General features: G+C 42.2%; 1 protein-coding gene across 2 annotated transcripts in view; it reads left to right on the plus strand.

The window, feature by feature from the left end:
- The first annotated feature begins 1,112 nt into the window (after positions 1-1,112).
- The window catches only part of LPIN2 (lipin 2), a 110,520-nt gene continuing 95,723 nt past the window's right edge, over positions 1,113-15,909 (plus strand). Inside the window, exon 1 of one of the 2 annotated variants that reach the window (XM_080685531.1) lies at positions 1,113-1,402. The gene's annotated coding sequence lies outside the window, so the exon portion shown is untranslated. Of the gene's footprint in view, positions 1,403-1,897; positions 1,991-15,909 lie in introns of those variants that run through there. The other variant, XM_080685532.1, reaches the window with a different exon arrangement.

Here is a 15,909-nt window from a genome sequence, read left to right on the forward strand (position 1 = left end):
AAATGGAAGAAAGCAAACACTAACAGCACTGTTGTGGGTTCCAGACACGAAGCTAAGCTGGGCATTTTATAGGCAATTGTGTGACAGTCTCAAAACAATCCTGGGAGAAAGGCACTACTGTTTCCATATCATTGATTCAGAAACTGAGGATTCAGCTTTTTTTTTTTTCGCTGTAATTTCACTTCCCCAGAGACACATAAAATGCTATGAAATATGAAGGGAAAATTCCAGTCCTCGTCTTTTAAATTTTTTATTTCGTTTGTGAAGTCAGGTGAAAGGCACAAAAGAGGAAAATTCCTAGTGTGCGTGGGCCAGTGAAACCACCTGCATCTCTGTTGGGCCTTGATTACTAGTAAGGATGAGGCAAAGCTTGGCGGATGCTAAAGGAAGGCCAAGGCACTTGGATGAAGAAGTGGTTGCCTGTTCCTTCTGCAGGGCAAGCCCAGGGGAGCCCGTGACCGCGGGCCTGTCCCCTTGCCCCAGCACAGCCCAGTCATACCACACTCCATCTGCGGGGAGAAACTGTGCCTTGGCTGGGCTCGTACACAGAAGCTTTATATCAATGACTTTTTTTTCAATATCCTCAAAGGTATATCAATTATCATCCACAGGATGCATATGGAGAAATTAAAAGGCATTTGAAAGAAATATACATGCACTTCCATTCATAACTTTCAAGAGAATAGGCCACAAAAAGATAAAAACCGGTGTGCAACAACAGTATACACTACTGAATCCATTTGTTTAAAAAGTATGTATTTAAAAAGGGTTGCAGTAGAATTTGGGAGCGGGGAAAGGGGCAAGAGAAAGTAACCAGTTAGACCACTACTGATGATAAAACGTGGAAAACATTCATGCTCTATACTTTTTTGCACTTTAATAATATGTATTCTTTTTTGGCAACTGGGCTCTAAGATCCACGTGACGTGCCGCAGGGTTGCCATGGAGACCAGAAGAAACTTTATTTTTAGAAAAGTAACGCTCTGGTTGCGGCGAGCAAGAGGGAGGTCCGGGCCCAAGTCCCGCAGTGTAGGAGGTGGGCAGCGGCGTCGGCGGCGCGTAAGCAGCGGGACCCGCCGAGAGGCCGAGAGGCCGAGGGGGGGCGGCGCAGCGGGGCCACGTGACCTGGGCGGGGCCTGCGCGCCGTCCGGCTGCCGCCGCCGCTGCCGCCGCCGCCGTGTCCCATTCATGAGGGCCGCCCGGCTAGCCTGCGGCCCAAGCGGCTCCCGAGGTAGCGGCGGCGGCGGGCGCTGGAGCTCCCCGCGCGCCTCTGGCCTGCCCCGCCCCCTCAGCTGCCCGCGAACCCGCTCTGCCCCGCAGGTCCTCGCCGTCACCGTCCAGCCGCCACCTCCCCTCGGCTGCCCGCGGGTGCCGGCGCGGGCCGGGAGCCCACCCGCCGCAGGTAAGCGGGTGCCGTGGTCCTCGCGCCTTCGTCCCGCCCGCGGCGCACGTTGTGTCCTTGTGCTCGGAGGTGGTTTTGGGCTCCGGCTCGCGCAGGGCTGCCCTGCGGGCCGGACCCTCGGGGCAGCGCGGGCCTCGCCGGCCCTGCCGGCGCCCCACACTGCCCGCCGCCGTCACGTAGACGCGGCCCCGCCGGCGCCGTGGCGGGACGGGCTCGCGGGATGGGCTGGGGCGCGAGCCGGCGGGGGAACATGAGGGGGGACGGGAAGACTCCGAAAAATTCGGGTGCCTCGGCCGTTGCCCGAGGTGATGGTCATCGAGACCCCTGTCACCCGCGCGGGTTTCTGGCGTGGAGGCTCAAGCTGAGGCCGAGCTAAGGGTTAGCCAAGCCTGTCGCGGCCAGGAAAGTGCCGCCGGAGGCCGCCTCTCCATCCCGGCCCGGGTCCTGCGGGGGGGAAGGGGGAGCTGGGGGAGGGGGCGCCCGCGGCACGTGACACGTGGGGCCCGGGCTGGGAAGTTGCAGTTATTGCCGTGGGCCGGGTGTCCGCGGGGCGTTTCTGCCTCTAGGTTGTGGACCGGCTCCCGAAGCGTGAGTCCTTTCTCTCTTCTCAAGCCCCCTCCCCTCGGCCAGTCTTCGTTTGAACGGAACTTGCTCAGATACCTACACTAAGGGCTTCTCTGGCAACTTTGAACCCCGGCGGGTCACCGTTTTCTCCTGACTATTCTTACTGAAAATCTGGGGTGACATTTTGGAGGCATAGTTACAGGACCAGAGGATCACCCTTCCTTTCAGAAATTGCTGGAACGCTGAATATTTGGAAATGCTCTGAAGTATTTTTTTTTTTTAACAAGCTGCTAGGCTAATTTGAAATGCACATTTGGGGATTATTATTCCAAACCTGTTTTTTTTGTTTGTTTGTTTGTTTTTTTTTTTGTTTTTTTTTTAATTAAAAAAGAGTCTCTTGCCTTGGGGTCAAGCCAGGCCCTGTTGAAGCTCTTTGCTCAGTAGAGATGCTTGGTGTTACTGTTTATTAAAACTTGGCCTGATTAGTTCATAATGCTTTGACAGTACAGCATTGAAATATATTTTGAAATATTTACAAATTAATTAGTGGCCCATAATGGTTTCTTTGTTGATGGGATGATGATGATTGTTCTTAGTGGCTTAAGAATGAAAAGTGCGGCAGGTGATGTTGAGAGGGGGCAGCAGAGCCCACATCCAGGTGCAGGGGAAGGATTAGCCCTTAGCTCTACGTGGGCAGGTCCCCCAGTGCAGCATCCTCACTGGCCTGAAGAGCAGTCAGCCTCCTGAGTGCTCACGGCCCAAGGCCACGCATGAAAGAGTGTTGGGCAGTAGGAATGACTTCTTTTATCCAATTAAATGTGGAATTGGTTGTGGTATATTAAACTGAAGTATCTCCATACCCAAATTTTGGTAGAGATGGCCATAGAATGCTACAAATGAGATGATCTTAGAATTGGATGGCACAGGTGAAGACCAAGAAAAAGCTCTGTGTTTAAGGGGAACTGGAAATGGGAGCATGTGAAAACCATTGACCACTATAGTAAAGCCTCTGTTAAGAATCAAATAGGGTTAGCGAGAGCTTTGTGTCCTTTATTGCTACATCACTGTGAATTGTAATTTTGGTTTACTGACGGGACTGTCTCCTACCCTAGACCAGGAGTCCTTGAAGACCAGGCAGACTCTGGTTGCTGCCTGGTACCAAAGGCAGAACCTGCTTTTAGAGGAGCCTCTTTAGAGGTCTGTCAAATAGAAGTAGGAAGCAGCAGACAGTGTCCTTTCCAGTGAGTGACCTGAGAGCCGGTAGCACTTCCTGAATGAGTTCACTCAACTTTCCTGAATTGTGAGCTTTGGATGAATAATCCTGGCAATGCCAAGAATTAGTGGTGGTAAAAGGTTAAATTAAGTTGATGATCATTACAGTGAATATTTTGCAATGTCTAGTTTAAATGTTAATAATTTAACTTACTTATAGCTTGGTTTTTTTGTCAGCAACTCTTTCCTCTGGGTATGCTTCTTTGCATATTTCCTCCTGTGTAGCAGTACAGTAACACTTAGCCTGAAGCTTTGTCTTGTTAGGAGGTGGATTCAGCTACCTCCTTTAGGTGCTTAGCAATTTGATCAGGAAGTTTTCCTTTAAGCCTGACGTCTGCCTCCCTTTAATTTAAATCCTTTCCGTTTTGCTCTGACCCCAGTGGTTGACAGTGTGTGTGTGCATGTGTTTATAGTGACTTGCCCAATCACTAGGCAGTGGCTTTATTTTGAAAGCCCGTTTTTATCTTTTTATTCCCTTTTATAAGTAAGTTATACATACTCCTGTCTGAAACTCGGAATCTTTTGGTCTATCATTTGCCTTCTTCTTGATGAAATAACTCACTAGTTGGTATGAAGGTATTTGAATAAGAAGTTTTGGTGGCTTTGCTAGCAATTTGCTGCACTTTTTGGAGTTTACTTTTCCTGCCATGGTCTTGATTCTTTATTTTAGTAACATACTATTACAAACACTAAAAACATATATATGTATATATGTATATATATGTTTTAGTATATATGTATATATATGTTTTTAGTATATATATGTATATATATGTTTTTAGTATATATATGTGTATATATGTTTTTAGTATAATGTATATATATGTTTTTAGTATATATGTATATATATGTTTTTAGTATATATATATATGTTTTTAGTATATATATGTATATATATGTTTTTAGTATAATGTGTATATATATGTTTTTAGAATATATATGTGTATATATATGTTTTTAGAATATATATGTGTATATGTTTTTAGTATATATATGTATATATATGTTTTTAGTATATATGTTTTAGTATATATATATGTATATATGTTTTTAGTGTATATATATATATAGAGAGAGAGAAACACATACACACACACACCTGTACTCTTCAAAAGACAAACATGAGGGCAAGTTACTCACCGCAACTGGGTATTCTTCCAAAGTCAGTGGCTTCCTGTGTGTGGTGGGGCCACTCCAGCTCTGCAGTCCTCACCTCCTGCAGCCCTGCTCCTGATCTGGAACAACAGGAAGCTCTTGGCCCAGAGGTCTGCTGGTGGTCTGAAATCCTTCCACTGGATGAGTCAGCTCTAAGTTTTCAGGTTATTGAAAGGGAAGGAGCCCTGGTAAGGCATTCAGTTGGTTAGAGTGTTATCCCTATATGCCAAGGTTGCCAGCACAATCTCCAGTCAGGGCACATATAAGAAGCAACCAGTGAATAAATGCATGAGTGGGTGGAACAAAGGGGTCAATGTTTCTCTCTCTCAAATCAGTCAATAATTTTTTACAAAAAGGGAGGGAGAACAAAAAAAGAATTCGTTAGGATATAAACTGTGCTGCAATGCAAGATAAAGCCTTTAATGTGACGTTTAGGATTAGAATGATGATAAAATATACATTTTTTTTTTATTTGATTCATTGACTACAATTTAGATTCTTTTTATTCTAAAGCCTTTCCGTGCTGTATTTCAGTGATCCTATTTGTCACTTTAGATTGGTGTTAAAATTGTTACTAAGAAATGAGGAAGAAAGGAGCCAGAAATCATTTTTCTTGTAAAGCATAACAAAACAATTACAGCATCAGCTCCTTTTTCTACCTTCATTTCACCCCTGTACAGAGAGAGTATGGCTGAAAGGCCAGGAGGTATGATTGTTAGAAGTAGGATCTTTTAGATTATTTAAGTCAACTGTATAATTTGAGAGAATACATAAATGCATTAGAAAAGTGAAGGGGGAACTCTTAGAAAGTGTGGTCTTTTAAAAATCCATTTAGAATGTGGTACCTATTTTTGTAATCTTTGAATTTAGAACTTTATTATGTGGTGTTTACAGCTCTCTTTGGTGTCATATTTTGAACATGAGCCATCCAAAATAGGCTTTTCTACTGTTTTGGAGGAGAAACACTAGCTCGCAGAAAAACACACCTTGTGATGTTCAGGTAGCCGGTACATTGCCTTTATCTCACTTTTTGGCATATTTGAATGATAGGGGCTTAATCACAAGGAACAACAACAGCCTGTAATTATTGGAATCGAGAGTCAATCTGTACTTCTCTAATCTTATGAATAGTAACTGCATCTATATTGCCTTTGTTTCATTTCACATTCTTATTTTTGTCTAATTCCCTTATCTTAATTTATTGTTTACTCATATTTGTCTGAGCTACATCAAATTATTTTTTTCAACCAGGAAAAGTATAAATACAATTTAAAGTGATTTACAAATTCTAAGTTCTTTTCAATTCCTAGATCTTTTTATCTTTCCTGTTCAAGTATCCACAATGATTTGTTCTCACCTGCTTTAGCAAATCTAAATTTCTCATCTCAGTTCTCTCAATTCATTTTTCTCCCTACCATCTCCACCTGTCTCAAACATTTAATTTTCTTGAGTACTTACTTTCCTTGATTACCTTCAGAAGTAGGACTCACACCTCTTTTACATGTGTTGATATGTTTTTCAGTGTTCTCTGTATTACTTTGTGTTTGCTCTCAAGTCATCTATGACTTTCCTCTAGCTGTTAATTGATATTAGAGTAAATAACTATTGTCTCCTTAATTTTCAGACACTTGCCTGGTCATTTTGCCTCCTTGGCTTTCTGTAAACTGAGCAAAGAGTAGGGGAGAGATGGAGTGAGTCAAATGGAAGTAGTAAGAAGCTGGCCTTGAAGGTTTGTCTGATTCTAGTAAAAAGTAGTATTTGAGGAGGGAAGGAAGGAATGTTTAAATATGGGCACCTTTGAAATATGGCCATAGGGACAGGATCTGTTGATTTTTAAAAGTAGTTGTGAAGGGGAAAGAGGAAATGATGAATCTTCATAGGTTGTACAGAAGGAGCTCAAATGCAGTAAGCTGGAGTAGTTGAGCTCTAAGCCCTGTTATTTTCGGTGCATTGGAAACTTTTTGAAGGTCTGGTGTGCTCTCTCCCATTGTTTTGATTTTTAATTTTTGTGGTCACTTGTTAATGTAGTTGAAATTTTAAGTAATGTTATGGGGGTGTAAGGGGACATGAATTTGAAAAGACTAAGGAAACACGGTTGTTAAAAACTAATATTTCAAAAGGGGTGCCAGGATGCAGGTTTAAAAATTATTTAGTAGCTATAACTAAGTAATTAGGAAAAGAGGAGAAGCTGGTGATGGGGAAAGCATCCTTCAGAAATTCTAAAGTTGGAACTAGTGATTTTACTGCAAGAAAAAAGATAGGCATATGGTAACAAATAACTTCTTTAGTAACTGGCTTTCTTCATTCACCTACTTTTGAAATATGATGGGAAAGATAATTGATTTAAATCTATAGTAAATATGCTATCTTTTATTTTTTTATTTTTTATTTTTTAAATATATTTTATTGATTTTCCACAGAGAGGAAGGGAAAGGGACAGAGAGCTAGAAACATCGATGAGAGAGAAACATCGATCAGCTGCCTCCTGCACACTCCCCACTGGGGATGTGCCCGCAACCAAGGTACATGCCCTTGACCGGAATCGAACCCGGGACCCTTCAGTCCGCAGGCCGACGCTCTATCCACTGAGCCAAACCAGCTAGGGCAATTTGCTATCTTTTAAATAGAAACTATCATAATTATAAACAAAAAGTTCATTGGTTAATCTGGAATTGAAATCTACCTAAGAGGCTTTCTTATACCTTTGAATAAACAGTAGAATTGTATAATGGTCAGGATGGTTCTAATCTATTTAGTGCATTATGATGTGGCACTTACTGCTCCTAGCAACATAGGTATGTCCAGCTGTACTAGAGACTTGGTATTTAACTCATTCTAAAAGAGGAGTGTCCAGAATAGCTCTTAAAAGGTATTTGGGCATAATCTATTTAATATAAAGACATCTGATAATTTGATTATATGATTCTGTATTGTAATAAGACAGTAAAACCATCAGATAGTTAATGTGAATTAAGAACTCTGAATTGGTGTTCTTTGAATTGTGGTATGGTACTTCTTTCTCCAATAGTTGAGCCTGTAAATTTTTGGCTCTCATAAAGTGATGTGCCTTTCTTCTGAACCAACGTAGTCAAGGAATACTTGGGTTTACTGAAGAACCATAAGGAATACTTTTTGCTTCCTTTGGGATGCTAAGTGTAATTATTTTTCTTTGTAAAAATCCCAGTGTCTGTCCATATATTATTTCTTTAAAATCTCAACTTTTTTTGATGAATATTAAGTACCTATTTACTCTATCATAGAGATTCTTAGTCTTCAAAAGGGTCTGATGCCTACTTTTTAAAAACACAATGTTTCTAGAAGGTGTTTCATGTTTGCAAAAGATTGTCATTATTACAGTTACATGATTGAACATCTTCTGGTGAGGTGTTGTGCTTTACATAAATTATCTCTTTAAGAGTTAAAACAACCCTGCAAGGTATATATGTTAGCCTCATTTTCTGTTGGTGTTGACTTAATGCCAGTGCCCCTGTGCCACCATATTGCCCAAGGACTATGAGAATTCTGTGCACCTATTTGACATGCTTAAATCAAATTTATGGTTTTGTTTTGACTTTATTAGATAGAACTGGATAACTTACTGTTAATGTTAGCATCTATAAACTCCTGATAGACTAATGCCATCTTTATAGGGACCTTGGATTTCTCTGAATCATTGGTGTATGCAAATCCAACTATATTAGGGAGAGAATACCAGCCAAGAAAACAGTGGAGGTGATTCAGTCTCACCAGGCCTATTTGGTGTTTGCTGTGGAAAGAGGGAAGCTGTCTGCCTGCCACAATGCAAGCACATCACTGCTGAGTTGGGACTGAGTATCGAAAACTATTATTGTTGGGCTCAGCTTGAGAGCAAAGGGATTCTGTTTAGAAGGAGAAGTGGACTCAGTTGGACTTTCATGAGACATGGGATATCAGTATACAATATGATACCTTCTTCAAGGATTTTCCCTGGTATTTTTTACTATTCCTGATTTGAAAACTACACTATAATTCCTGGATTACATGGGGACTGGACTGTGTGTAGGAGTACTGAGTTAACAACATTTCAGAGTTGGACAGAGCTTCTAGCCTCTTACTCTATTCAGGAACCCTTGTCCCATCACCTTGTGGATAGCGAGTTGAAACCCCTAATTTTGTTGAATATCTGACTTTTAGTTTATTTTTTTGTTTTTTAATCGTTACCCAAGGATATTTTTTCCATTGTGTTTTTTTTTGTTTGTTTTGTTTTGTTTTTTGATAAGAGTGTAAGGGGGGGAGGAAGGGGGAAAGAGAGAGAGAGAGACACATGGATGTGAGAGAGACACATCTATTGGTTGCCTCCTGCACAAGCCCTGACCTAGAGCAGGGATTGAAACTTGCAACCCAGGTATGTGCCCTTGACTGGGAATCAAACCCTTGGTCTGAGGGTTGACACTCTTACCACTGAGCCAAACTGGCCAAGGCTTCACTGTATTATTTTGACTCATTTGGTAACTACATGTGTGGATACATTCTCTCTAATGAAGTTTTAATGGTGTTTTACTTATTGTAATTGAATAAATGACTTGGTATTTACCAATTGTTCAATACAGAAGAACCTCTCACTTATACAGAAATACATTTATAAACGTTTAGGAATTCCCAAATTCATGAGTACACTTTTGGTATATAGTTTACTCAGTTGTATCACCTGTAAAATGGAAATAATACCTACTGATGGGTTGATTCTGAGGATTAGATGAGGTTGTGTATTAAATCAGAGCCACAAGCTGCCTAGATGCAGAGACAGGGCAGCAGGCTAGGAGCTCTAACTAGATGAGACAGTGTGGAGACACACTAGGCAAAGGAGAAAAAAGGAACTAGAACATCTCTCTTGTCCCTGAAGTAGCTGGAAGTCTTGTAGGTGGAATTAAGTCTATTACATAAAGTAGACTTTTATAAAACTGCTGTAGGGAGGGATTAAGAAGAGAGTACTGCATGAGTGATTGAGTATAAGTTAGAGAAGGTATCTTGGAGAGAGCTTTTGTGCTTATATTTTTAGCATGAGAATATGTTTAGTTGAAAGGTGTTTGTGTCTTGAATAAAAATATGATTGCTTCATGTGCTTGCTCAAAATTTGTTTTGACCCAGAATTTTTACTTTTATAGTGTCAAAATAGAAAATATACTTTTATAAGTTAGTAATATTGTATATAAATTTTATGCACTACATGTTTCTAAATTTAAGCCTTGTGAATTTTGTCATTAAAATTTATCTCTGAATTTTGTTGTCCAGGCCTGTAGGTGGAGCCTTATCTTTGTTTAGAAAGCAGAGCTGTCTTCTATATAAGATGGGGCAAATGTAGGTTTAAAGTTGTAAGTACATGAAACAGAGTTTATTCCTGTGTTATTTATTAAGTATTATATTATTTTCCATACAAACAGCTGTAAACTACTTTTGTGCCACCCTGTAATAGTGCAGATGAATGCTTAACTGCAAAGAATAATTCTGTTGCTAGCTAGTTCATGAAGTGGCTAAGTAATTAACATTTTTCTATGAAATCTAATTGTTTTTTCTAAAAATTTCCCTAAATAATAAAACTACATGAAATTTTATTCTATTTGAAAAACACTAATATACATGTATTAAGGTGGGTGATTTTCTTTTTTTTTCTTTTTTTTTAATTTTCTGAATGTTCAATAAGTCTTTTGCTGGTATCCTCACCATAGAATGGAAAAGGGCTTTTGGCCCAGCTGGCATGACTCAGTGGTTCAGTCAGGGTCAACACCAGGAGGTCATAGTTCAATTCTTATTAAGGCACGTGCCTAGGTTGCAGGCTCCATCCCCAATGTGGGGCATGCAGGAGGCAGCCCATCAATGATTCTCTCTCATCATTGATGTTTCTATATTTCTCTCCCTCTCCCTCTCTCTCTGAAATAAATAAAAATATATTTTTTTTTAAAAAGAGAGAAAAGGGCTTTTGTGTTAGGACATTTTCTTACCCCTAGTGAGTGAACTAGATCAGCAGCCACCAACCTTTTGGGCCTCACGGACCACCAGTGGTCCACGGACCACCGGTTGGCGACTGCTGAACTAGATAACTTATAGGAACTTTGCTATACTTAAATTCCCTGGTTTGTTTTGTTTTGTTAATGACACATACTTAAAGCTCAAATGGGCCATATATGCTGATATCAAGAGTTAAAGAGCTTTTCCTAATTAAAAGCAAAACCAAACCCACAGTGTTTATATTTGTTTGGTGTTTATTTTTTCTTTTCCATAGTTTTCATTTCTGTAAATATGTTTTTTTTATAAGGCTGACTCACATAATAGTTTTATCTTTAAAATGTTTACATGTATTATTTTTTATATATAGCTTGAAAGTTAAAATAGTACTTTGAGCTATATTATGAAAAACACCAGTCTCTTTCTCACTGCTGATACTGCTTAATAGAAGCAACTTCTATCAACTCTTACCTGTTTCTTGTGGGATTTAAGTCCATGTTTGTATGCTTATACTACTACTAGAGGCCTGGTGCGCAAAATTTGTGCACTGGTAGGGTCGCTAGGCCTGGCTGGTGATCAGGGCCGATCTGTGGGGTGACCGGTAGGACAATCGGGGTCCCCCGCTGGCACCTGCCTTGGCTGGCCTGGGGTCTGCGGTCTAGGGGCAGCTCCTGTGTTGAGTGTCTGCCCTCTGGTGGTCAGTGCGCATCATAGAGACTGGTCGTTCCACCGTTTGGTCGATTTGCATATTAGGCTTTTATTATATAGGACAGTGGTCGGCAAACTGCAGCTCGTGAGCCACATGGCGGCTCGTGAACCGTGGTTTGCTGCTCTGTTGACTAATGAGTTTGCCAACCACTGGGATAGGGGCTTAATCACAAGGAACAACAACAGCCTATAATTATTGGAATCGAGAGTCTAGGTCAGTGGTCGGCAAACTCATTAGTCAACAGAGCGGCAAACCGCGCTAAGCGGCATGTGGCTCGCGAGCCGCAGTTTGCCAACCACTGATATAGGATAACTTGGATTTTATATTTTAGACATTTTCTATGCATTTCCTACTATGCAAGATGAGGATTCATTTCTTACTAGAGGCCCGATGCATGAAATTCGTACACTGGGGGGTATCCCTCAGCCCAGCCTGAACCCTTTCCAATCTGGGATCCCTCGGGGGATGTCCAACTGCCGGTCTTTCCAATCTGGGATCCCTCGGGGGATGTCCAACTGCCGGTTTAGGCCCGATCCTTGTGGGACTGGTCCTAAACTGGCAATCAGACATCCCCCTCACAATCTGGGACAACTGGCTCCTAACCGCTCGCCTGCCTGCCTCCCTGCCTACCTGATTGCCCCTAACCGCTTCTGCTTGCCAGCCTGATCGCCTCCTAACCGTTCCCCTGCTGGCCCGATCGCCTGCAACTGCCTTCCCCTGCCAGCCCGATCACCCGTAACTGCCCTCCCCTGTGGCCCGATCGCCCCCAACTGCCCTCCCCTGTGGCCCGATCACCCCCAACTGTCCTTCCCTGCTGGCCCATTGCCCTCAACTGCCCTCCCCTGCCGGTCCGATCGCCACCAACTACCCTCCCCTGCCGGCCCATCGTCCCCAACTGCCCTCCCCTGGTTGCCCCCAACTGCCCTCCCCTGCAGCCCGATTGCTCCCAACTGCCCTCCCCTGCTGGCCCGATCGCCCCCAACTGCCCTCCCCTGCTGGCCCGATCGCCCCCAACTACCCTCCCCTGCCGGCCCATCGTCCCCAACTGCCCTCCCCTGCGGCCCGATCGCCCCCACTGCCCTCCCCTGCCAGCCTGATTGCCCACAACTGCCGTACATGCCCTTGACTGGAATCGAACCTGGGACCCTTCAGTCCGCAGGCCAACGCTCTTATCCACTGAGCCAAACTAGTTAGGGCTGTATCATAATTTATTTTCTCAATATTCAGTGTTCTTATTTTCATGACTAAATATTGTTCAAAAGAAGCATGTGCAATGATTTTATTTCTTTTCCTATTCAAAATTTTGTTTTCTCTGGACGTAATTGTTTTTTTGGCTTATGCTTCTCAGTACCAATCAAAATTCAGGCATCCAGTTTCTGACAGAACTACAAAACTTCCCAGTGCAGTCAATACCTCACCTGAATCCCAGTAATTTATCCAGTGTTTGTCCTGTTTACTAGATATTCCTTTCAGCATGCTTCCTCATTTTGGTGGGCTCATCCTCCTGTAGCTTTTTGAGAAAGGGATTAGAGGAGGTCATGTCTATGAGACACCTTACATGTCTGGAAATTTAGTCTAGCCCAGTGGTCGGCAAATTGTGGCTCGCAAGCCACATGAGGCTCGCGAGCCGCGGTTTGCCGCTCTGTTGACTAATGAGTTTGCTGACCACTGGTCTAGCCTACTTAATTGGTAGGCTGGCTATAAAATGCTAGAATGAAAATAATTTGAAGTCCCAGCTTTTACATTTGTTTCTCTCTCCCTCTACTTCTCTTTTTCTATCGTTTCCCATTTTCTCAAGATTTTTACTTGTTTTAGCACCTTTACTGTATCTTTTTAAAAAGTCTCTCCTTACTTTCTCATCTCTTGATGAATTGCCTTCATTTGTGATTTTCATTATTGGTTCCTGGACCGTTCATGGTCAGGGAGTGATTGGAACACCTGTGTAGTGCCCTTCTTAACCTGGCTTCATGGTGAACCTCCAGTCCTGGGCTTGTTTTGTATACTTGCTCCTGGTTAAAAGGCAGTTATGTCATTGGCCTCAGTCAGTCAGAAGGGCATAAAAACACAAGAGAATGTAGTGGGTGCTTCTCAGGTCTGGTGAAGCTTTACCTCACAAGCAGAATCATTTGCGGCTGTGTGTTCTCATGAACTGTTTGGGAAGTGGCCAAGCACTGGGATACTATGCATCTCTGATTGAGAGCATGATGTGTATCTGCTTTGTGTAGCTCTGCCCACTGAAGGTTTCTTAATCCTGTGCCCTTAAAGAAGTTGCGGAGCCTTTAACATTGTCTTTTGGCATCTTTCTGTCCCTTACTGCCTTTGGTGGAGCCAACAAAAGTGCAGTCCCTCTCCATTCTTTGTCCTGGACATTTGATGGGAACTTTCAATTTGGAAAATTGTGTCTTCGACTCCAGGAAATTTTATCGTTCTCATTTTTATAAATTTCTTTCTTTTCTTTTTTTCTTTTTTTTTTTTCTTTTTGCATACCTCCATTAACGTGGGCTTTGTATGAGCACTTCCTTGTCTTTTTTTTTTCCTCAATTTTTTGTCTTTCAAAAACTTGACCTCTTTCATTTCCTGTAATTTTCTCTAAACATTCTCTTTGTACTTGTGGGTTTACCCTTTTTATACTTCTTTGCTGTTAGGTTCGTGAGTGTATTCATTTGTTAGAGCTGCCTTAACAAAGTCCCACAGACTGAGTGGCTTAAACAACAGAAATTGTCACAGTTCTGATGGCTGGAAGTCTGAGATCAAGGTGCTAGAAGGGTTGATTCCTTCTGAGGCTGTGAGGGACAGTGTTCGTGCCTCTTTCCTAGCTTCTGACTGTTTGCTGGCAATCTTCAGTATGTCTTGGCTTGTAGGTGCAGTACCCTATCTCTACCTTCATGTTCACATGGCTTTCTCCCTGTGTATATGTGTGTCTGTCTTTGTCCCAACTTCTCCTTTTATAAGGAAGCCAGCCAGTCCTTCATTGATTTAGGGCCCACCCTAATGGCCTCATTTTAACTTGAATACCTCTGTAAAGATCCTATTTCTAAACTAGAGGCCTGTTGCACGATATTTGTGCAAGAATAGCCCTTCCTTCCCCTGGCTTCACTCCCAGCCGCCCGGGAGCCAGCAAGTCCTCGCTTCTGTTCGAAGCACCGCTCCTGTAGCTCCCTCTGCCGCCCTCCTTCCCCTCATAGCAGGCGTCCCGCCCCTCCCTGCTGCTCTGCGCCTGCATATGCAAATTAACCTCCATCTTTGTTGGGTTAATTTGCATTCTCACTCTGATTGGCTATGGGCATAGCGAGTGATGGTTAATTTGCATGTTTCTCTTTTATTCGGTAAGACGATAAGGTCACATTATGAGGTATTGAGGGTTAGAACCTCAACTTACCACTTTCGGGGACACAGTTCAGTTCATAATGGTGAGTTTCAAGAAGTGTGTGACATCTGTGTTTAACAGAAGGTCTAGTTATAGCAGTATTTTCAAAGATGGTTTAGTCACATCTATCTTCACTGAAGTTCAGAAACAACTCTTGGAAGTACTTTTTAGATTACAGCTAGACATTTTTGTTTAGATTTTTGTGTTATTGTGAAATTTCCACTCATTTCACTAATGTTTAACTTAGTATCTGAGTCATCTCATTTTATACTCTTGCTTTGTTTCTGAAGTAATTTGAAGGTTGTAAAAACAACTAAGGAAAGAACAGCAGCAGTGTCTTGTGTGAAAGTAAATCTTAAGTATGTGTGAACATGATCTTCCAGGTTCTGATGATCTATCTCCCATGTTATTTATACCCTATTTCTTTTTCAGATGTGAGCCTTCCTGGAGTTTGTTGGTTTTTTAAAATTCTGTCATACATTTTCTTGATTTTGGCTTCCTAAGCCTTTTACCTAGAATAGCCTCCTGCCCTTTCTTACTGTCTGAGAGCATCACTCTTTAGTTTCCTTCATAATAGTTATCCCAGTCTAGAATTTTATTTTTCATTTGTTTTCTCTCTGTTAGAATATAAGTGCTATGAGAGCAGATAACTCATCAGGCAAGTTCAATGCTCGATCCCAGTTTAGAATAGAATAGTGGCTGGCACATCAAAGTAGACTCTACTTTTAAACAAATCAATGAGTGAAACAAGCTTTCTTTTCCGGTATTCCAAATGTTGTTTCACTGACCTGTAATTGCTCTTGGAAGTCCTTCTTTCTCGTTGAAATAATTCAGTGTACAAGTCAGCTTGTGATAACACACAGGCACAGCCTTACCTGGCATTTGTTTTGCATAGCTACATATAACAAGGACACAGCTCAAACTAGAATGATGGGTGATGCTGATAGCAGTGGTGCAGTTGGCCTCCATTTCCACAGCCTCTCCCTTCATCCTCCCAAATGTTCTCCCAGGAAAGGGTGCTCCCTATTCTAATATTTCTGAAAAGTTCTACTGGGGTCCCAGAAGGCACTGTACAAAATAAAGCAGGGCATGAAATTTGAGCTGTATTTTAATTGGCATTGGTGGAAGACTCTCACACATCTCCATTTCCCCAGGACCCTCAAAAGACACCTGCACAGGATGCCTATATTTGTGAGCAGTATCTGCATAGGTGTACAGACGTTTACATCCCTGCTTCTTGGCATCATGGTCTTCATGTTCTATTTAACTGAGACAGATGGGCTAAGGCAGTTCCAAAGAGCAGTAGAGAAGTGATGAATTTGTGCTTCCTGATTTAAAAGACTTCCCTCTGGGAAACTAGGAGACTGCATTCCTGAGAGTTAAATGCAAGATACATTGGAGGTGTTTGAAACACCTGAGTGTTAAGGGAAATGAGGAATTCTCCCGGTCACTTTTATG

This window comes from Plecotus auritus (assembly GCF_963455305.1).
Source record: "Plecotus auritus genome assembly, chromosome: 8".
Taxonomy (NCBI): Eukaryota; Metazoa; Chordata; class Mammalia; order Chiroptera; family Vespertilionidae; genus Plecotus; species Plecotus auritus.